The sequence below is a fragment of the Misgurnus anguillicaudatus genome, chromosome 14 (genome assembly GCF_027580225.2).
Source record: "Misgurnus anguillicaudatus chromosome 14, ASM2758022v2, whole genome shotgun sequence".
Classification (NCBI taxonomy): Eukaryota; Metazoa; Chordata; class Actinopteri; order Cypriniformes; family Cobitidae; genus Misgurnus; species Misgurnus anguillicaudatus.
Genome location: NC_073350.2, coordinates 23,925,058 through 23,948,497, shown reverse-complemented (window position 1 = coordinate 23,948,497; position 23,440 = coordinate 23,925,058). Strand labels below are relative to the sequence as shown.

The window sequence follows — 23,440 nt, the reverse complement described above, 5'->3', positions numbered from 1 at the left end:
CTCTGTTATATGATTAGCAAAATAAGCTACACAGTAAGTTATACACAAGGAGTTTATTCCACTGGTGTAAGTTTAATGGCATTTAATAGGGCATGGTCATTCAAACATAAAAAGCCAAATTAAAGCTAGTAAATAAACGCCTTCGAGCTATTACGTGCTAGGTTCTTCTCAAAACTCCCAACAATAAAGCGCATGAAAGGTCAAGATCATGCGATCAATGCATTTACAGCAAAATACTTGTTGTTTATATATTTATGATAAAAGAGGGAAAACCGAACACACTACATGTGTCATAGTGGTCTGTTGAACAAGTCAGCCTAGCATCCGTTCTTTCTAAGTCTTTGCTCTCTCACTGTTAACTCTGTCTCTAATTATCATTCATTAAACTGCTATCATCATGAGCTGTTGACTCAAAGGGCAAAGAATGTGTAATCAAAAGCTGAGCTTAAGCGTCACATAAAAGCCACTGGCTGATGGGAAACGTTCTCTGAATCCCATTGGCTCTCCAATATGGGTCTATATAATACGTTTTGAAAGCATGTGGATCTCATTTGTGGTGTAGAAGAGTAATGCTGTGATTTGGTAGGGTCGCTAAAAAGCAGGCCTCGCAGGTCAGCGCTTATAAATTTCCCTAACCCCGTTGACTCCCGAGCCCCCTTTATGGTAAAACACCCCTATGGAAAGCTTTTACCGGTACGATCCGACAGCAGCTGCTGTACATCTACCATTCTACAATACTCTGCGAGTATTCTCTATTTACGAGACTTGCGTCCAGGGAGAGCCAGAAAGGAAGAAGTGTACTTTAAGCATGCTGTACAGCCAGAAAAAGTGCAGAGAGGAACAGTGCGTCTGGCAGGCGCCCCTATTTCCCATCTGTATTGGATTGAGGGTTTTATGTCTCCGCAGACTTTCCAGCGATGTGAAGCAATGCACCCCCAATTCAGTTCATCAAAGTTTTAAAGCATCTCCACTGGAAAAGATTGAAGCATTAATGTACTCATATACACACCATAAGCTAATTCAAAAATAGGCACTTCAGAGACTTAAGAAGATTGCATACACTTACTCAGCGTTTGAGTCTAATCTGAAACTCTCTGCACGGTTTTGCTGCTCTGGTGTTTAGAGAAAACTCCGGTAAGTCTGAGAATGGCTTCCGTCCAATGAAGTACATTAGTGTTTCGTCTTTTGTATATAGATGTTTCATTTGTGAATATGGTGTATGCTGGCTACCATCTGACAGAGCTTATGATCATAACCACAGACAAGCAGAGGTTTATTGGCACATTACATCCCAACAAAGCAACCAGACTTGTTCGATTCTTGTTCTTTCTGTTAACACGAAGGAGGCCAAATTGTACAAGCTCTCACGATTTTGTTACTCTGCCAGGACTTATTTGGGTCAAGGCGATCCATGCAAGCCCTAAATGAGCCTCAAAGACTAAACTAAAAACTTGAAAATGGAGGTACTGCTTCAAAGAGATGAAACATTGCACTGCATGAAAAGTGGAATTTTCGACAGAATGTGGCACTGTAGATTGCTGTGAAACTCCAAGTTTACGACTGCGCACGACAATTTGCAGCCAACACCGAAAACTGCCGTAAGTTGTCAGAAGTTGACGTGGGTCTTGCTTGGAAGTTGTCCCCCCTTCCCCTAATTCTAGGGGAGGCTTTAACATGTAAATGAACATGCTGTGAGCTATACAAATGCAAATCAGGGTAGCAGCTGGGGGAGTTTTACTCAGGTAACATTCTGACAGGTTTTAATCTTTGATTTTAAGAAAATCTTTGGTATCAGTAAAGCAAAATTACAGACTCTTAAATTTTAGTTTGAATTTATTTATTTTTAAAGTATGCTACACTGTTAACACATTGTCTTCATGATGTAAACATCACTTAATATTTTGAGTTATGGACATTTACTTAAAAAATCTTAGTTCATTTAACTTTTAAGTGTATAAAATTAATTAAACTAAAACATTCAAGTGAATGAACTTTAGCAGTACATGTTGTAAGGAACACCCATAATCCTTTGTCTCAGAATATTATGATTATTTAAGCTTTTTTACAGAATTAAGAACTAATAAGAACTTTAACTACTTAAATATTTGTTAAAATGTCATAGAGGTTTATGCTCTAATATTATTCATGTTGTTTAGTTTAAAATGATAAATTACCATTTTTGTAAATGAAAGTCCCCGTTCAGGTGATCAGTGTTTATTGACATAAACAACACATTGTATTGTATTGTGTTTCAGTGGAGAATCAAGTTTATTTAATGACTGACTAAGTCATGAGTTTTGTGTTATAATACCATTTATAACACTAAGAGAATTATAATTATACATTAATTAAAAATATAATTTTTTTCAACTCAGTTAACTAAGTGGAGATGTTGGACAGAGTAATTCAAAATCAACTTTAAGTTTAATGACAATCATTTATCAAACTTTTCTTCACCATTTATCACAATACTTACAAAATATTTTTTCCTAATAATTTTTAAACTATCCCTTTAAGTAGATTCAATTTCTCCAGGCTAACAGTGTATATTAATTACTCTGTATGTAATTAGCAATAACCAATGTTAGGTAAAAAAGATACACCAAACTATTTATTTCAACAATTTTAATTGTTTTAACAGAGTTTTAATCAGGCTCAATTTGTGCATTCTATGCAAACGCCATCAAACAACATGTCAAACAACAAAATGTCTGTCCGGATGGGAATGAAGCAAGGTAACTTGTGCAATTACATCACAGCTCAAATACTGTGCATAGTGGCATGACTACAGTTTATTGAATTCACATACTGGTAATCCTGCCATACTTGTCCATCATTTACATCTCCTAACACACTCTTTGGCAGTTCCCGCTTTCGCCTTTCATCTAATTTCTCTTCAAATCCAAGTCTTTTAACAAGTCCTCCCAGAGACTGCACAACACTCTTGTAACAGTAAGAACGTATTGGATGGACATACTCTTCACCGCTCGAATATGTAGCCTATCTTAGCAAGGCAGAGCCATATTTCTTCCTTAATGCAGACCTCTGCTGTGGGTGATTGTAGAACGGGATGTGACCACAAGTCCTGCAAACCTTTGTACCATCCTGTCTGCGCTCATAGGTTTCAGTAAGCATGTACACTGTCATACATTTTGGACAAACCACATACTGTAAGAAGTCGTCACGGAGGATACCAGTCAATTTCATCATGGCCAAAAGTTTCATCAACAAGTGTTCTGTTTTTTTCACTTCTGGACTGATCACTTCCATGCTCCTCCCCATCTTGTATGTGAGGATAGGCTTCACTCTGCTCCTCAGCAAGGATTTCCCCCTCTTCATCCACATAGTCATCCTATGGAAATTTAAAGGACATATTTAAAACACATGCAATGCACATACTCAGCACCACCATTAGACCATTAGAGATTGAAAAGTCCATCATGAATATGGCCATTTGAGATTGAAAACCCCATCGTTAATATGGTCATTTGAGATTTAAAAAGAACATAATTAATATGGTCATTTCTCATCAATATGGCCATTTGAGTATGAAAAGATTTGAAAACTGTAGTTGGAAAAGATCATGTGCATCTCAAACAGCTAGCTTTATCTTAGTGCAATGAACCAGTTAAGTACTTTGTGGGAACTTCATCCACTTCAACTTCATTTTAGTTTTTTTTTTATACTTTATAAAGTGTGTTTATACTTTAGTTGCTTTCATTAGTAAACTAACAGAAATTTGAGAGTGGAAAACAATAATGTGGGTGAAACATGTTAGGTTTTCACATTTTAGCTCTGGATTAGCATGTACTGAATTTTATACTGGTATATACAAATGTAATTTCATGCTTACCACACAACAGGAGATGTCCAGGAAAAGATAAATGCTTTGGTCATATGCTGTTTCGTCTGAAAAACAACAAACAGAAGATAACGTTATGCATTATAACGCGATATTCCTATTTAATTATAAATTAATTTATACTATTAAAATAACAACAACAGTGATAATCAACCACATTTAACTAGACCAGGGGTCTCCAACCTTTTTGTGAGCAAGGGCTGCCACAATGGATAAAACATGCTGGATGGCTACTTTTTGATATAGCATACTCAAAACGTTTTTGTTTAACTTGTTGATTTTATTTTATTTTATTTTACTTGTTGATATGTTTTAGTATTGTTTGAGGTGTTAACATGCGTAAAGCAAGCCAAGCTTATATAAAAATATGTAATTATGCTCACCGTTGTCTTAACTGCAATTCGCTGGGTGCATTTCTTCAAATTCTTCAATCACTTTTTTTCTGGGTCCTCGGATTGCTTTTCACTTTCACCAATCTCTCTAACTCCAGTAAAGTTATCCTCCGGGTCTTTACACATGACAGGACATCACTCACAGCGGGTTCATGACTGGATAGCAGCAGGCTCTGTACGTTATCTGACCTGACGTAGTCCTATTGGATTTTTTCTCCCAAACTCCATTTTTGAAATAGCGCTTTCTGTGGTCAAAATACTGTGTATGACACAGTTCAGTGTTGCAATGTTCACAGAAGCGCCAAGGTCGTTTCTTCAGTCTTGGGACTTCCATCTTTCAACTGACAGCACACTGTGTTGATATCACACAGAGCTCCCGGCACATCGCGTTTGTTGTTTATATCATACGCATGCGCGCACGTCTCACAAGATTTTCCTTATCTCAATAACCTCGCGTGTGATTGGAGGAGCCCGACAGGCTTCTCGCCTTCATCCAATCGCGTGCGAGGTCATGGCCACGGCTAACACAGCAGTACAAGAGGACCATTAAGCGATGTTTGGTTTGGTGTTTGTAACTCTCCAAGAAGAGAAGACGGGTGCACAATCCCAAGATTGCGGTAAGAATAATTTTATGTAAAAGCATATTTTTAAGCAAGCTAAAAGCCCAAGCTGTGTGTTTTATTGCTTAGAGGTGTTTTTGTCTTGTAATTTTTAGGAGGCTGTACGGCGTCTCTGAGGCACACTGCAGGCGCTTTGAACCAGAGCAAAGGTAACGTTACGATTTAAAGAATATGCTTTTATTCTTGTATACGGAAATAGATACGTTAATAGATCCGAGCTTAAACCCGCACATTTTGTTTTCACAGACTGACGTCGCCTCATAACGAAGCCGTGACCTCCTATTTGGTTGGGGCTATTTTAGCAAGTCCACATTTAACTGCTGAGAATGACGACATTGTTTGTAAGTATAACTTCTAATGTTTTTCCTCATTTATTGTTTAATTGTACCGTGACTCTGTTTATTAATACCAGTCTCATTTAATTGTTTTCCAGCTGCCTGTAAGACGTATTATAAGTCGGTTCGCCGGAGCTTCAGATACAAACAACCTGAACTCGCATCGCGGCGGAAAATGCGAAAAGTTTAGCTCGGAGTCGATACAGAAGAAAAAGGGTAAGATTTATTATATTAGATCAGTTTTTTGTCAATGTGAGTATTTTTCTGGTCACTTATTGTCTTTATTGATTATATTACAGTTGCTGGAAGCGAGACGAAGTGTGCTGGGTGAGGGTGAGATGGACATTTGAAAGTGCGCCACCATAGATCTCATGTCTGATGAAGACGGCATTGTTGACGGGGTGTCTGGATGGATTGTGCGGCCACCGCCCTCTCGCAGCCTGGAACTCTCCGAGCTCTGTGCCACGCTGCAATTCAGATTAGAGGCGATACCAAAGTACAGGGGAACTCACCATATATGCCTGCAAAAGCGACTTTTTTACAACGTTTTTGAGTTTTTTTTTCTTTTTTCAACACTTGATAACTTTGAAAAAGATTTTTAGGGATCTTTCCCGAATGTCTTGGGCACTTTTTGACGTGTTTGGAGGACAACATAAGAGACATTATGCTGCTTTGTACATAGTTGTGTGTTTCTAATTAAAGCTCTTTCTTTGAATAAACAGCTGTTTGTTTATAAATAAACCTCTTTGTTTTCTCTTATATTTCTTGATGGTGTGAATAATGAAGTACATAGCACAATGACATTATTATATAAAAAATTAATATCACATAAATTATATATTTATTATTATTATTATTGGGGTTTACATTTATAATGAGCCAGGGTGCCCAATAACCCCCCTCTTTAGAGTAACGGCCCGACTTGAATTTACTCACTCGGTATTGGCTGAAGCCACTTCTTTTAAACAAGAAAAATCCCTTGTGATTGGTTTGAAGTGATCTGCCAACCATTCACGGGAGATTTTACTTGTTTAAAAGTAGTGGCTTCAGCCAATACTGAGTGAGTACATTCAAGTGGGCAGTTACTCTAGTTTCGCTGCTATTCACATGCTAATTAGACTAGAGACGCTCTACCTGGCCGGCAGAGGTTTCGCTGCCATTCATATGCTAATTAGAGGCATCGTACCCCCGCGGGGCTCTCCACCTGCGTCATGGTTCGTTTACGACAATTTGTGACACAGACGAACGCGACGCTCGCTGCCTGTAAATTGAGGAAAGCTGCCGAAAATTAGGGAGATTTTCGGGAGCCTACAGGCGCTTACGGGGACGAAAATCCCACTTTTCATGCAGTGTTGACTTTTTCAGATCTAACAAGTTCTGCTGCATATATAAGAAGTTATTATAAATCGTTTCTTAACTAACAGTCATTACTATTGGCTCTGATAAAAAAAACTATTAAGTTCGCAGTTCATTTAAGTTGGGTGTGGTTGAGAAAAATGATTACTTCCGATATTAAGACCGATTCATTAAGGACGAGTTCATAAACTCTACACTGGACTAGACTAGAAAGTAAACCAGATTGAATATACAATTGTCATATTCAGGAGCCCTCTAAGCAGATGTAGAAAGTGTCTGTGGGAAAAAATACAGAAAAAGTCCCACAAACTCTCTAGAGCAGTGATCTCCAACATGTTGCGCCCACGAAGTCTATGAATTGCCCGCCAAAGCACATTCTATTAATAGCCTCAATTTTAATATTTATTTATTACATATATTCATATTAGCTTAGCTTCTTTTTAGTATGTTAACATTTTAAATAATGATTGAACATATGAACAAGCAAAACAAATATGTTTTCAGTAAACTTTATCAAAAAAGTAGCCCTCCAGATTGTTTTATCCATTGTGGTAGCATGTTGGAGACCCCTGCCCTAGAGAGTAAAACTTGCATAACACATTTCTATTTGCATACCATCTGCATAGCACATTAAGATATCATCTTTAATAAACCTTTTCAAATGTTCAAAGTTCAACTACTGTATAACTACTTTGAGTGGAAAATTGAGAATTAGGGAACACAATGGCATTCATTTAAGGCTTAAATTAAACTTTAAGCTGCAGATGGATCCAGCACAGAAGCTCATAGTCACAATTATCTAGAGCAGCGTTCTTCACTCCCAGCCCTGGAGAGCCGGTGTCCTGCAGAGTTTAGCTCCAACCTTAATCAAACACACCTGAGCAAGCTAATCAATGTCTTCATGATCACTAGAACATCACAGGTAGGTGTGTTTGATTAAGGTTGGAGCTAAACTCTACAGGACACCGGCTCTCCAGGATTGGGAGTGAAGAACACTGATCTAGAGGTTCATAAAGTGTACCTGACAGAGCATTTTCTTTCTATTATCCTCAACTAACTTCCTCAACTAAGTACAGAGAGTGCATATAATAATTTGAGGCTAAATTAGGGCTGTCAAAAGATTAATCGCGATTGTTCGCATACAAAATAAAAGTTTGTGTTTGCATAATATATTTGTGTGTGTAATTATTATGTATATATAAACACACACACACACATTTGTAATGGTTTTGTTCTGTGTTTACTTGTGTTCTGTGTATTTTTGTATTTTGGACTTTTATTTTGATACTCTGCTCTGTTCGGACTTTTATTTTGATATTCATCATGCCATGTTTCAGTTCACACTTCCTGTCTGTTTTGTATATAAGTCACTTCCTGTACACCAGTTCCTGGCTGATTATTACACATAGTAAGCCCAGCCTGTTACCTGATCCTGTTACCTGTCTGATTCTGTTTCTGTTATTTGTAAGCCTGTTATCTGTATCTGTTCCTGTTTTTTGACCATTGCCTGTATTTTGGATTCTGCCTGTTTTGCTGCCTGCCTTGAACCTTTGCCTGTACTTGGATTCTGTTTGTGGATTACCCTGTTTGGATTTGGTTGCTGGCCCTTTATGGGATTTTACTTAATAAACACCTTTTGCATATGGATTCACACTTTCTCCGCTTTCATTAAAGCACACCCGGTTACAGAATATTCAGCCACAACCGGAATCCAGCAAAGGTCAGTAATCTCCCACCAGCACCATGAAACCTGTTTATGCCCTACTTGCACTCCGTCAGAACCACCGTCCGATTGAGGAATATGTTAAGGATTTTTTGGACTTGAGTTACAAGGTACATTTTGATGACATTACTCTGAAGAACCTGTTCTATAATGCTTTGGACGAATGGCCGCGCTTGTGTATGCCACGTGATATGTCTGCCTGGTCCCTGGAGAGTTATATTGACTTTGCTTTGTTACTGTGTGGCTCACCATTTACTGTGGGTGTTGCGGATACACCTCCAGTGAATTTACACAACCCATCAAGCCATTTCATGCCGGTTCTGCCCAAACCTGTTAAAACCATGCCTGCTCCCAAAATGGCCGCCACCATGCCTGATCACAAAATGGCTGCCATCCTGCCTGTGCCTAAAATGGCCGCCATCCTGCCTGTTCCCAAAATGGCTGCCATCCTGCCTGTCTCTGCACCTGTTTGTGAGAGAGTTACCGTCATCCCTGCACCTGTATTTCAGAGAGCCATCGTCACCACCACACCAGCACTTAGGAGGGCTACTGTTCACCCTGCACCTGTCATCAAGATGGCCGCCCTGCCTGAACCGACGACCACAGAGGTATGTTCCATTGACTTAATACTCCCTGAATTTGCAATAGCCCTGTGGTGCGTCTGGTCTGCCTTCTGCTTTGTTGTTCCCGAGGTTCCTCAAGGCCCTGAATCAGATTCATCTGATCTGCCCGTCTCATCTGATCTGCCCGTCTCATCTGATCTGCCCGTCTCATCTGATCTGCCCGTCTCATCTGATCTGCCCGTCTCAGCTGATCTGCCCGTCTCAGCTGATCTGCCCGTCTCAGCTGATCTGCCCGTGTCAGCTGATCTGCCCGACTCATCTGATCTGCCCGACTCATCTGATCTGCCCGACTCATCTGATCTGCCCGACTCAACTGATCTGCCCGTCTCACCTGATCTGCCCGAGTCACCTGATCTGCCCGAGTCACCTGATCTGCCCGATTCACCTGATCTGCCCGATTCACCTGATCTGCCCGATTCACCTGATCTGCCCGATTCACCTGATCTGCCCGATTCACCTGATCTGCCCGATTCACCTGATCTGCCCGATTCACCTGATCTGCCCGATTCACCTGATCTGCCCGATTCACCTGATCTGCCCGATTCACCTGATTCGCCTGATCCGCCCGACTCCTCTGATTCTTCTGATTCATCTAATCCATCTGATTCATCTGATTCGTCTGTCCTGCCCGACTCATCTGATTCGTCTGTCCTGCCCGACTCATCTGATTCGTCTGTCCTGTCCGACTCATCTGATTCGTCTGTCCTGCCCGACTCATCTGATTCGTCTGTCCTGCCCGACTCATCTGATTCGCCTGTCCTGCCCGACTCATCTGATTCGTCTGTCCTGCCCGACTCATCTGATTCGTCTGTCCTGCCCGACTCACCTGTCTTGTCTGATTCATCTGGTCCACCACCTGGGACATCGCCACCCTGGGCTTTGGGAGCTTTCCCAAGTTTTTTTTGGGGGGGGGTAGTACCCGGATACAGGGAGGAGGCAGAGGACACCAAGGCGGAGGCCGAAGTGTGCTCGGACCCTTCCTCTCCCTGTGTTCCAGGTCTATTCCTGCCCCATGATATAGCTCCTAGCCTGCCCCATGACCCAGGTCCTAGCCTGCCCCATGACCCAGGTCCTAGCCTGCCCCATGACCCAGGTCCTAGCCTGCCCCATGACCCAGGTCCTAGCCTGCCCCATGACCCAGGTCCTAGCCTGCCCCATGACCCAGGTCCTAGCCTGCCCCATGACCCAGGTCCTAGCCTGCCCCATGACCCAGGTCCTAGCCTGCCCCATGACCCAGGCCCGCATCTGCCCCATGACCCAGGCCCGCATCTGCCCCATGACCCAGGCCCGCATCTGCCCCATGACCCAGGCCCGCATCTGCCTCATGTTCCTGGACCATACTGGCCATATGACCCAGGACCTCTCCTGAACTGCCCTGCCTTCGCCAAGAGGTCCTGGCCCGCCCGCCCACCCTCTATTGGACTTTATTATGTGTATGTTGGGCTCCAGGAGTCGCCCTTTAGAGGGGGGGTTCTGTAATGGTTTTGTTCTGTGTTTACTTGTGTTCTGTGTATTTTTGTATTTTGGACTTTTATTTTGATACTCTGCTCTGTTCGGACTTTTATTTTGATATTCATCATGCCATGTTTCAGTTCACACTTCCTGTCTGTTTTGTATATAAGTCACTTCCTGTACACCAGTTCCTGGCTGAATATTACACATAGTAAGCCCAGCCTGTTACCTGATCCTGTTACCTGTCTGATTCTGTTTCTGTTATTTGTAAGCCTGTTATCTGTATCTGTTCCTGTTTTTTGACCATTGCCTGTATTTTGGATTCTGCCTGTTTTGCTGCCTGCCTTGAACCTTTGCCTGTACTTGGATTCTGTTTGTGGATTACCCTGTTTGGATTTGGTTGCTGGCCCTTTATGGGATTTTACTTAATAAACACCTTTTGCATATGGATTCACACTTTCTCCGCTTTCATTAAAGCACACCCGGTTACAGAATTAAAGAAATTTAAAATAACATGTTATTTATGTATATATTTTAAAATGTATATATAAAATAAAATATATCAAAACTTAAATATATATATATATATATGTGCATTTATATATACAAAACAGTTAAACACAGTGCACACACAAAGGCTATACTATGCAAAAACAAACTTTTATTTTGTATGCGATTAATCACGATTAATCTTTTGACAGCCCTAGGCAAAATATATAATAAATAGCACACAAAAATAATATTTATATACTGTGTGTATATTTAATATATAGGGGTGCGCGGGGCAAAAACTAACACGGGGTTAGTTGTAACACGGACTGTTTACATTGTTGCACAAGGTTGAGCGTTTTGTATTTCTAGTATTTTTTCACACTGCCAAAAGACAATCTCCCGCAAATTATTGGAAATTTATAATTTTTTCCAGGGAGTTATTGATGAACGACTGTTTTGAACCCCATTCACACAGACCTCTGGTCCCAGAAAATACCCGTAAAATTGCAAGACAAGCGTCTGTGTGAACAAAAACTCGTTCCGTTAATCTTCTGGGATCGTTGCCGGAAAGAGGACCTAGTAAGATACGCGGGTAACCCTCTGTGTGAACAAGAAGCCGCAAGAATGCCGTAATGGGCGTGTCGAAGTGAGGACGCGCGCGTCATCATCACAACACAAGTAATGGTTCAGCTCCTTACAACGACAGATAACATGCATATAAACATTCACCACGAGAAATGTTGCAAACTAGATTGAAGCAGTTATCAGGAAATGATAAATGAGACGCATTTAACTCTTTAAAATGAGGGATTTACAACATTCACGACGAGAAATGGCAGCAAACTGGACTGAAGCAGATATCAGGTAAGTTAGCTTATTACTTACTGCGTTGAAACGGAGATCATTCAGCAGCATAAAAGAATATCGCGTCACGTGCTCATTTGAGCTATAATAAACGAAAATACCCGCGCGTCATCCCAACAAGATAATATCGTTCAGCTCCTCAAAATGCGGGTTTTTAATGCATATAAACAATCATGATGAGAAATGTCTGAAAAGTGTATCAAAGCAGAAATCAGGGAGCTCGTCAAATATCCATTCTGAAGCTGAGATCATTCACCAGAATAGAACTGTGCGTTCACGCGCTCCTTTGTAGTCTTATCATAAACAAAAATGCACGCGAGTTGTTTCTGGAGAGAGAAATAATAAATAATATGCAAACTTCAGACGCTGCGTAGAAGAGAGGGCGGGACTTACAACAGGTCACGTGTCTTTCCGGGACCATCACATATGCCGGGTTAACTTGGCAGTGTGAATTAATAAAATATCAAGCGGTCCCGTAAAACTCCAGGATGCCTGGGCCGTGTATCTTATGGAATATCTGTGTGAAAAGGGCTTTGGTGGCATGTAAGTAAATTTGTTTTTTCGTTTTCTAAGTTGGGTGTGTAAGATACCAAATCCAATGCTATGTCATATTAATCAGTGTCTTGTTGACTAAAACATAGCATTGTTTTTAAATGTCTGCAGATCTTAGCAACTTTTTTGGTGGGCTTGAAAATATTTTGACCCAGTGGGGTTAATTGTAACGCTGTGCTACAACTAACCTCTCAGCACTTACGATATGAAAACCGCTAACGTTAGCGTAATTCTTGCCATTGTTTTAAATAAGCTACACACGAATGATTGCTGGCTACCAACAAAATAAATGTGCCTGTCTTATCAAAAATCGTGTGTCAAATTTATTTTTGTTCATCTTTAATTTTGATTGAATAAGGTCACGTCTGTAGTATGATTATTACAGACTGGGTCACATATAAAAAATTGTCATAATTGTGCTGCTTTTTCTCACATATTTAGACATTTGTATCCATTTATAAATGAACTATTGTTAGAAAAGGGCTGGATGAATGAATACAGTGTGTATACTTGTCTATTATAGACAGATATATAAACAGTATCCACTTCAAGTATATAGACAAAATAGTATTGAAATATTTGCCTGCAAACTTAATTTTTAGCAAGTGTTACAACTAACCCCCTGCCTGTTACAATTAACCCCACCTATGGGGTAAAGTTTGCACTTCTGTCACGTTTGGTGTAATTGTCCAAGAATGGTAAGTAATAGAAACAAACTTCAAATGTTCATTTGTAGCAGAGATGTGTGTTTTGCGTGTGTAAAAATATAATAATCAAACTCAAATATTTTTGAATGATTGAGCCAAAACCAAAAAGCGTTTTGGTTATATATACACATAAATGAATATATTTTCTGAACTGGAATTTACTGTTTATTCTGAATTTAAAGTCTCTATTTTAACAGTACCTATATTTATTGTTTATTAATGGCCTAACGCAGATGTGTGATGTTCTGACCTTGAAATATATGAAAAAGAGAAAATGCAAAATATGTTAAGGAAATTAAGCAGATGGTCTTTGTTAAAAAAAAAAATCTGTGAATTTTGGAGCCAACAGCTGTTTCATACAAGTAGCATTGGTTATATGTTTATGCTTTTCAGCCCATTTAAAGAGTTCAGGACTATACAACTTCTGTACTTACAGAGAAAAATATCAACTTGTCTAATTGACCTTTTGTTCCTGTGACTGTGGCAATTCGGTATGTTAATCCAAGATCATTAGAGCAAAATAAACCATTCTTCATATTATTGCCTTTGATTAAACGACAGTGATTTAGACACAGAATCCTAAATCATATTAACTGTTGTTTTATGCATGAGCAAAATGTTTTCACGCATCAAAGCACAAGAGCAAAAATATATTTATTGTAGTTTTTTCTGTACACATATAAAGTATAATGAAATGCATATTTTATGCATTGGCCACTGCATAGTCAACAGCTCCTGCAACGTCCCCTGCATGCTTATGAGGACATATTCCCTGGCTAATGCAAATTAAACAACCCTGACTTTTCTCCAATGACACCTGATGTAATTAGTATGCAACAGTACGCGACTGGACAAAGCTGTGACTCTGGACTTTGCCAGTGCTCCAGGTGTCTGGTGCAGTCTCCTGCCCGGCTGCCCCCTGACCCCACCTGGCACCTTCCATATGTGCCCTCTCTGCCACCTTCTGTCACAGTGATCCCACATCGACCACCTTCTTACCAGAAGATATACTTGTGATTCAAGGCATGAAAAGGGCAACCTCTTTATAAAAATATCCTTGTCTACGGTGGAAATGCGTACAGACTGCTTTAAAGTTCACCCAAAATGAGCTTATGTCATTATTTTAGTTTCCCTTAAACCTTATTTTTTCGGAAAGGTAAAGTATCTTTACTTGTGATCTTAACAGTGTTAGCTTATTGTGCCATAGGCCGTCAAACTCCGAAAAGGACACAAATGCCCCACAAATCTTTTTAAACCATACAATACATTTTGGTGATGGACAGGCCATAAATGTTAACCAGCCTCACTGGTTCTTGGATATCTTTCAGCAAAATGTCATGATGTCAGACCTGAGCCATGGGTGCCATATTTGATCTTTAAAGCTGTATAACTTAATTTTGTGCACACTGTGATTACATACACTAAAAAGCTGGGTTATTTTAAATAAAGTGCTAGGACAATAAGAGACAAACCCAACATATTGGGTTAAATTAACCATGTTTATATTTGACGCAACAATGGGTTAAAACAACCCATTGTAACTTTGGCTGTTTGGCATTACAGGTGGCACTACATCAATCTGAAAGCTTCACTAAACCGAACCCATAGTTAATACTGTCTGAAATGTCTCTCGTAGCAATAAGGTCAAGATAGTAAAAGACAAGGATGCACTTCTCAATTACACAGCAATCGTATCATCTAGCTCAATACTGCCACTTTCTCCCGAGTCTGCCGGTGGCACTGTCTCTGGTGGTCCGACTGGAGTTCGGCAAAGCAATTCCTAGGATAATTAAGTCATAAATCTTCCACCAGCACCCGACAGTGCCCGAGCCAGATTACCAGACCCAACTCTACATAATGTAATTCACTCATACAATGATTTCCCCATCTGATAAGGAACCAATTCATTTCCTCAGGTATTAAGCAAAGCCTGACACATGTGGTACCGCTCACCTTGAGCTAATGAAATGAATAAACAAACAGTAGATGCAGCGTATAATGCTGTATGACGCAACGGAGTACGGGATGTAAGCTGGCAGACGGAAACAGCATATGGGTCGGCCGTTTATCTGGGTGTGCCAGACTCTCACGCAGAAAGCTAATGGCCAGGAGCTAATGTTGCCAGGAGTTTGCTGTGATGCAGTGATGGACAACAACTGCTGCGGTCAAAGAGTGCGGTAGACTGGAAACAAAATAGAAAATAAATGAGACCATCTGCAATAATGAAAAATAAACTGTCAGTGACTCACCGTAATTTGCTTTATAGGTGTGTGCTATTAATACTTTAAGTACTTTCAACACTTTGTGTAATGAGAGAAATTGACATAGTTTAAAGATTTAAAATTAGAGAGATAGTAAACTTTCTGGAAATGTTAGAAGTCTCACTGTTACATAATTCTCTTTCTGCATTATTTTTAGTTTTTTATAACAAATATATATATTTTTTAATTTACTATTATATTATATAATATGAATGTTCATTTATATACAGCACTGTGCAAAAGTCTTAGGCCACCATGCTACCATTAGATTAGTTGTTTTTGCAATTGTATAGTATATAATTATTTCTCAGTCTCTTTATTAGAATACAACCAGAAAAGAAATGTGTATGTAGTATTAAAAACTGTATAAAAGTATAAGCTGAAGTGTAAAGTATTTAAAAACAGCATCAAGCAAAACATTCTGGAAAACAAAATCAGAAGCAAAAACCAGATAAAGGTTGATGATGATTTCTGGTTCCCAGAATTCTTTGAATGTGGCCGTTATTGTATAGTTTTATTCTGTAAAGATAAAGACTAGTTAATATTTAAAATTTATTTAACTTTGAACAAACTCTTGCCAGTAAATTGCCAGCTGCAATAACATTGTAATTTATACAGAATTTTTTTACAGTGCAGGCAGCTGCAAGATCTCTTAAACCTAAATGAAATGAAATCCTATTGGGTGATTCTCGCGAAATTAGACTTATGAGGTGTCATGAAACATTTTGATAAAAAAGTAAAAACAAAGTAAGAGTATCAAAATAAGAAGCATACGCTAACAAACATCTCTTCACGTACTATTTTGCACATGGTTTCAAATGACATCATACTAACCAATTTTGTTGTTTTTTTCCGCATTTAAGGGGACAATTTTCATTACTGCAATGTGTCCATGACTGGATTTGGGTTCTTTGACATGGAACATTTATAATTAAAAAATCTAAAAAATAAAAAGCTTCAGTGCATGTTATACTACAAACATTTACAGTAAAGAAACATGTGGTATTATTTGGTGATCATTGGTAAATGTAGAGAGAATAATAAGGAATATAAATGTGTCCATGAAAAATGTTCTCATCCTCCGCAACAATTTTCAATCATTGTTTAAGCCCTCAAGGAACTAACATTTTAAAAAAAAATGTTGGAAGGGACATAATTGAGTGACACTCAAGATGGCTACCAGGTAAGCAGTTTTTAGTTCTCGCCTGAAAAGTCCGCTCCCCTTCTCCCTCTCATAATGTGAGAGGGAGGGTGTTAATGCGCCAAGTCGAAGTACTCCCAAAAGTGCTATTAGGGGAGAGCGGGGTATGTTGTCACACTTTTCACACTGTCTAACATTTACTGAGCACCATACATCAAAATGGTATAAATCTCATACCAAATGAAAGAAGGAAGTCTTGGGCATATATGTTGTATTCATAACATCTTTATATCTTATCTCATTACAGAGTTGTAGACTGTTGAATAGTGACTGTGCACTTGTGACAATTTGCCCCATCGGAGGGTAAGTTGTCACACTAGGGCGGGTAAGTTGTCACACTAGATTATCTAAAAATAAGAACACAACTACTTAATTGTGAATATTGATTTTAATTTTTAAACTCAAACCAAACTGGAAATATAAACATCCGTGCCTGGAGAATCTGGAAAAACAATTATTTCAATCCAAATAATGCACATTTCAATTAAGTGGCAAGACCACTTTACTTTGAACTTTGGTTCAAATGTTCTATGGCTTTCACATAAAACCAGATAACTGAATGGAACGCTGCAGATAACTTGCTTAACTTAACATGTTTAACCTCTGAACAAAACAGATGCCCTGTATGACTAATAGGACTCATCTCCAGAATCACAATTCTGACACACATAAATTGCCTGGCCTGAGGTGCAAGCATCATGGGCCCAATTGTTGCATTTTACACATTTTACCCAGGTCTCCTTTGGACGACTCTTTGAAAATGGCTCTACACAGACGAGGCAGAAGCACTCTTCATCATCTGATGATGACTCTTGCATGATTTTTCTTCTTTTAGCTGCCTTGTTTTTCATAGGTCCAGATTTCTGCTTCCCTTTCTTTTGAAACAGCTTTTTGCTAGATTGAGGCTTATTCTTTTCTATATCATGTTTTCTGAGCATGTTCGATGTGTTTGTTTGTACAGGGGCAAGTTGTCAGATGTGACGACTTGCCCCAAAGTCATTGAGACAACTTGCCCCATACTTACTTGTGTGCTAATGTTGTCTAAATCTCAAGTTTAGCTCATCATATCACTTTAGCTAAAGTATCAAAAGACACTTTACGGTCTCCTCTATTTTGTGCAAAATAATCATTTTAAACATTCACACCTAACAAAGTTGTATTGCATAAAATGTAAAGTGATTTTTTTTTACTTTTTAAGCAGAAAAATAAGAAAATTGTGCTAACCTCAGATTACAGTGATCTTGACCACATGTGAACAGGAAGTTCACTATAGAAGAAGAAGTCACATAAAGTGGCTATTTGATTTTTGAGATAGAGCCTCTAGTGTTGGAGTTATTAACAGTGTGACAACTTACCCGTGTGACAACTTACCCCGCTCTCCCCTACACCATAAAATATAGTTCCTCTTTTAAATCCGCTTAGAAAAGCGCTACGTTTTATTTTGTACCACCAAACTTGCTCGTATAACTACTCGTCTTAAATAGGAAAAACGTTGATGTGTTTGGTCACTTCTAACTTTATCTCTGAATGGTACCATTGAATGAATGGGGCTAAGCTAAATGCTATCGAAGTGTCGCAGCGCGCTCCAGCGCTTACGTGCACGCAGACAGATGATAGAGGGATGTATCAACAATTTTTAGTTAAGGTAATAACATAGTTTAATATTGAAAATGAGTAGACTATTTCTTTAATCTTATATGTGAAAAAAAATGTCTTCAAAAAATTCGGCTTTTATAAAAAATCTGATGCTGGACACCTTCTAAGTCTGGATTTCGTGAGAATCACCCTTTCTAATTTTAATTGAATGACTTCAGGACTTCAGTCTCCTTAAAAAAGCTCACAATGTGTTTTGTGCCAAGAAAGGTCACACTAAATACTGACCGATGCCTGAAGAAGACATTTAGTTCTGAAAATTGTTTTGCTTTTAATTTTGTGTACATATTTCCTGTATTTTCTGTTTGTATTTTAATAAAAAGAGTGAAAAATAAATAATGGTGGACATTAAAACTTTGGTAAAAGCTGGTGATGGTGGCTGGTGATGGTGGCCTAAGACTTTTGCACAGTACTTTATATACATACAGTGCCCTCCATAAGTATTGAGAAAATTCGGGACACTGTACATAAATGCATAAAACCATTCAACACATTTATTTATTTCACAGATATGCTACTTCTTTTAGCACTTTGGTTGGTTCTTAAAGTTTCGAAACTATATACAAATAAACTGAACTTGAACTATTTAAATTATACACACCACCTTTACAGGGGTGACACTTGATATCAAACCGGTTATTTTACAAAATAACAGAAAAATATATGGGATAATCCTACCCAGTCTCACAAAATTATGTAGCTATAGTCATGTCATTTTTTTATTCTTTTTCATGATACTGTTACAAATGTCCGCGTTTTTTCATGATCGTATCACAAATTTCTGTTTATGTATCATTGTCACGTATTGGTTACTCAACTGCTTCTTCCTATTTTCAAACCATTTGGGCTTCGGTTTAGGGTTAGACTTGGTGTTTGTGTTAGGATGTCACTTTAAGTATTGGTTTATACAATTTTTCAGATTTTTTTTATACTTTCTAAATTTTAAAACATTGTCGCCTGGCGTTAGAGTTGGATTTGGTAAGGATGTAATTTGATGTAAATCTAACCCTAAACCGAAGCGACAATGGTAAGAAAATAGGGCAAAACCGTTGAGTAACCAATACGTGACAATGACACATAAACAGAAATTCGTGATAGTATCACGAAAAAGAATCAAAAAATTATGTGACTATAGGTACGTAATTTTGTGTGACTGGGCTGGAAAATCACTTTCTACTACACACAGTCTATTTCTGTATTTTCCTGCTGAGAACCAGTTTGCCAAACCCACATTTCATTGACATATTTCAAAGAAGTTGTCTTTGTTTCAAACCTTGTTTCTCACGCGCAAAAAAACTCTTTCTGGCAGACAATACAGTGTCATGATGAATTCAGAGCATGGAAAAGTATGTAAATTACTGTAGTTGTTATTACTGCAGTGTTATTGTTTTATATTTATATTATTATATTTTTATATTTCTTTGTTGACTGAAGGTCTGTGTCTCTGGGTGGGACAATCCCAGAACTATCACATGGGGTTTTGGACAGCATAGCTGATATTCATCTCTCTGCCCAGGGAACAACAGAAATTTATGTAAAGTGCAGCATGTCTCTGTTTCTCTGGGGAAGAGTGAAGCTGACCGACCCCTTGAGTGACACTTTCCTTGTGCTTCTTATTTTAGGAAAATTGCACATTGCAGGATATCTGTCACACATTGCTCTAATAAAACTTACAAAAGGAGAAGAACGGCCAAGCATATTCTGTCTGTCTGTCTGTCTCTCTCTCTCTCTCTCTCTCTCTCTCTCTCTCTCTCTCCCTCTGTGTGTGTGTGTGTTAGAGTAAAGTGAACGACCCGGAGTCAGATTTGGTTTACTTGATAACTGATTAACCTTCTGTGCCCTGTTGTCGCACAGCTGCAGGGTACGAGAAAGCCGAAGGTGAAGGTAAAAGCTGTTTTTGTGTTTCTGACATAGATGTACACTATTACTGTGGTTGCTAAGAGCTCAAGGCCGTCATTTCAGCTGGCCTCTGTAAAAAACGTGTCAATAAAACACTGTGACTTTCTTCAATACGGCTTTGTTAAACTTGCTGGTGGCCTCTATTGAGACAAATTGCTAAACTTATAGAGGTACAGCAGACTGTTCTGTGCAGACTGCTAAGGGACACCGGCTGACTTCTCTGCTGTTGTCGATTCAGACTCTGCCTTCATCATATTTTAATGTACAGTCGGTCCGGAAAAGTTTTTGGTCCCCTGAAAGCCATATAGGAACTTTATAAATGTCACTGCATTAAAAATTAAATATCCAACCAATTGCCAGGTATTTTTAAGAAATATAGCAAACATTTCACAGAAAGATTTTTAAATGCAACAGTTGGCTGTTCACCAAACGTAGAGAGAAATGTCTACAGTTAATGTGCGTGCTTATATGCAGGATCTTACACCAATTATGTTTAAAAACTTGACATTGTATAAGGTCATGTAAACACATGTCTGTTTACATTAACACTTTTAAGATGCATGATTATATGGCGTCATGGCTTTGCGATCAAAAAATGTCATAATAATGGACGTCAATGGGGCAAAAACAGTAAATGAGGGAGAAAAAAATTAAAACTGATGCTGCACGAAAACTAAAAATGCATCGAAGACAAATTTTTAATACCAAGCTTTGAAAAGCCCAAGACTGTGAAAAGGGTAAAAAAATTTAAAAGAAAAAATTTTCTGTAATTTTGTGGGGTTTTTTATATCAAATTAGTGACACCGCTTATGAACTAAAATCATGGAAATTTTGTAAGCATTTGGTAGTTTTGATCAGTACTGAGGGTGATTAACAGATTTATGAAAAAAAATGGATAAATGGATATCTGATAAATTTTTACTACCGTTTAATTTAGTGGCTTTTTTGTACATGAACAACCCAAAAGGGTATACATTTGCCCACGGTATATTGTTGAGTTTTGCAAAATTTAAAAGCATTTTCTCAAAATATGTCTTAATGTAAGATTTGTCACCAAAAATCACGCATTTGCTGAAACACAGAGAAAGTTGTGGCCAAATTAAGACATAAAAAAATGGCCTCAACAACCCATAAGGGTTTATTTGTGGTACTTCAACAGTTTCTTTGTTGCCTGTATGAACTTGAGACTTTTTTAAACATCATTTATTGTATCCAGCACTCAAGTGAGGTTTAAACTTAAATCTTGGCGGGATCATCTTTAACAATTTTAAAGGTTATTTAAGTCTTTGCTTGTTTTTGTAGAGATTCCTTAAGCCATGAATTGCCTAATGCACTTTTCACAATTTCAACTTGAGTGAAATTTAAATGGCCTACATTTTTAAGTTTATACTGTACCTAGATAATGAAATCATTACAAAAATATAAAATTCCTCTCCACCAAAAAATTGACCAAAAAGGCAAACCAAAGCAAGTTTTCGGCGGATTTACCCTGCATTCCATGTCAGTGCATACCCCAACACCAACCTCATACTTAGTGGGCAGTCAGGTCATAATTCATCAAGAGCTCTTCAAGGCCAAGTTCATAACACTCTCCCCATAATAGCAGTGTTTACGAATTGTTCATCCCTTAATAAGTGTGTGCACAGACAGTTTAAGCCTATGATGTATCATGCTTAAGTATAACTTTGAAGACCGTCCAACAGACAAACTTTTACTGAAACATTTAGCTTTTTTGTATGTTGCTTTTTGAGTCGCGTTTCAGCTGTGTTGCATGTGAGATCATGACAGCGTGAAAAAGCCTGAGAAAGGAATGACAGCAACAGCTACAGCCAAAAACAATGCATGAGATTTGCGCCAAGCTTGGTTGAGAGCTGTGTGCTTTTTAAAGATGTTAAAGTGTGCCACTAAATACTTTCACGGAGTAACTTCTAATTTTTTTATTTGTTTGTTTCTTTTTCAGACCATACCTCACCTCCCGGGCAGTCAGGCTTGAAAATGCATCTAATTAATGCTTGAACTTGGATACGGCTGGTCGTGAGTGTGTACGCTCTGTTGTGAACGCAAAAAGTGCAGGGGAAAGCTCGCAGCCGCCTTTGCTAATGAGGGGTGACAAGATGTTTATGTAACCCCAAAGCCCTCCAATCCAGACGAAATTAAAGGCCTGGTAGACTGACCCAGGCCTCTCAGTCCTAGTGCCCTGTCCCAGGGGGCCCGGCCTGCTAACAGGGAGCTGGTGTGAGTACTTTCACAGCTCCCCCTGATGGAGGTCCGAGGGCTGCTAATCCAAAGTGACAGGCAGAGCAAAGGCAAAACACCCCAACAGCAGACAAGAACCCAGAATAAAGGGAGCATGGGTTACAGCAGGGTAAACGCAGAGTGAAAACATATGGAGAACAATTAAGGTATAAAAATGTATATAAAAGCAAAACTCATTTATATACTAATAAAGATGTTAAATCGTGGAAAATCAGGCCCGCTTTCTCTTTTGAAATAATACTAATGCACTGTCATAGTAGTGACGTCAGCCCTTTTAACATTTTTACCTAGCATTTTCTACAGAACATTAACAAATGAATACGCATTTACATAAAGGATTGTTACAAATCCAATAAACTAAAAGCTTGTATGCATCAAGACTGCTTTTATTACCAATGTTGTAACACAAATGTAAGGTCTGAGTAGTAAGCACAAAGTCTCATCGCTTTTCCAGGTGGAATATATGTGGACCAATAAAGTTTGGCCCAAAAATGCTGCTGAGCTAATTCTGCTAAAGGAAATGTTACCATCTTTCTGTATTTATCTGATCAGTTGATTTTTGTGTCTGAAAAACACTTAAAGTCTCATCAACCAGTTCCCATGGCAGTTTCACAAACTTTCACAAGTCTCCTAAATGTCTCAAGTGCACTTAGTGTAACTGTTAAGAAACTTAATGTAAAAAGTTGAAGTCTTTACTGGATCCCCCTGTCAGTTTATTAGATGACTTATTCTCTTCTGAGACCTCCTTTGTGCATGTTTTGCAACTTTTTAAATTAAAAGTGTTTCAGTGACACTATTTAAGGTGTTGCATCCACACACACATTTCTTTGTTAATTGGATTTTCATAGTTGGCTGCATGAATGAAGGCCAGTGAAATTAGTTAGGAGGAATAAATAGTTTGAGCTTTTATTTGTGATAGTTGGTCGTACTTTTGCACATGATTTTAGGGATATGTTTAAGGAATAATACCTATATGCTTAGATGCAAAACCCCCTAAGTGCATCTGGCATGTTTTCTGGTAAATTAGCATTTTTGTCAACGGGGTTTTATCCTTAGGTTCAGTAATTTCACTTTAACTCATTCCCCGCCAGCTTTTTTTTTATAAAAAGTTGCCTGCCAGCATTTTTTGTAAAGTTTCACAAAATGCCTTCCAGGATTTTTTTCTTCTATAAATATATAAACATACAAATAT

The 23,440-nt window shown here is 38.6% G+C and overlaps 1 protein-coding gene and 2 long non-coding RNA genes across 4 annotated transcripts in view; 1 reads left to right on the top strand and 2 right to left on the bottom strand.

The window, feature by feature from the left end:
• ephb2b (eph receptor B2b) overlaps window positions 1–23,440 on the bottom strand; it is a 182,630-nt gene that overhangs the window by 38,600 nt on the left and 120,590 nt on the right. The gene's annotated exons all lie outside the window — the stretch shown is intronic.
• LOC129431760 (uncharacterized) lies at window positions 3,068–4,178 on the bottom strand. The gene is made up of 2 exons (XR_012373230.1): window positions 3,854–4,178; window positions 3,068–3,352 (listed from the first exon to the last, which is right to left on the bottom strand). It is a non-coding gene; the product is annotated as an uncharacterized lncRNA (long non-coding RNA).
• On the top strand, window positions 4,780–6,121 carry LOC141369479 (uncharacterized). The gene is made up of 5 exons (XR_012373229.1): window positions 4,780–4,871; window positions 4,970–5,023; window positions 5,121–5,215; window positions 5,308–5,425; window positions 5,509–6,121. It is a non-coding gene; the product is annotated as an uncharacterized lncRNA (long non-coding RNA).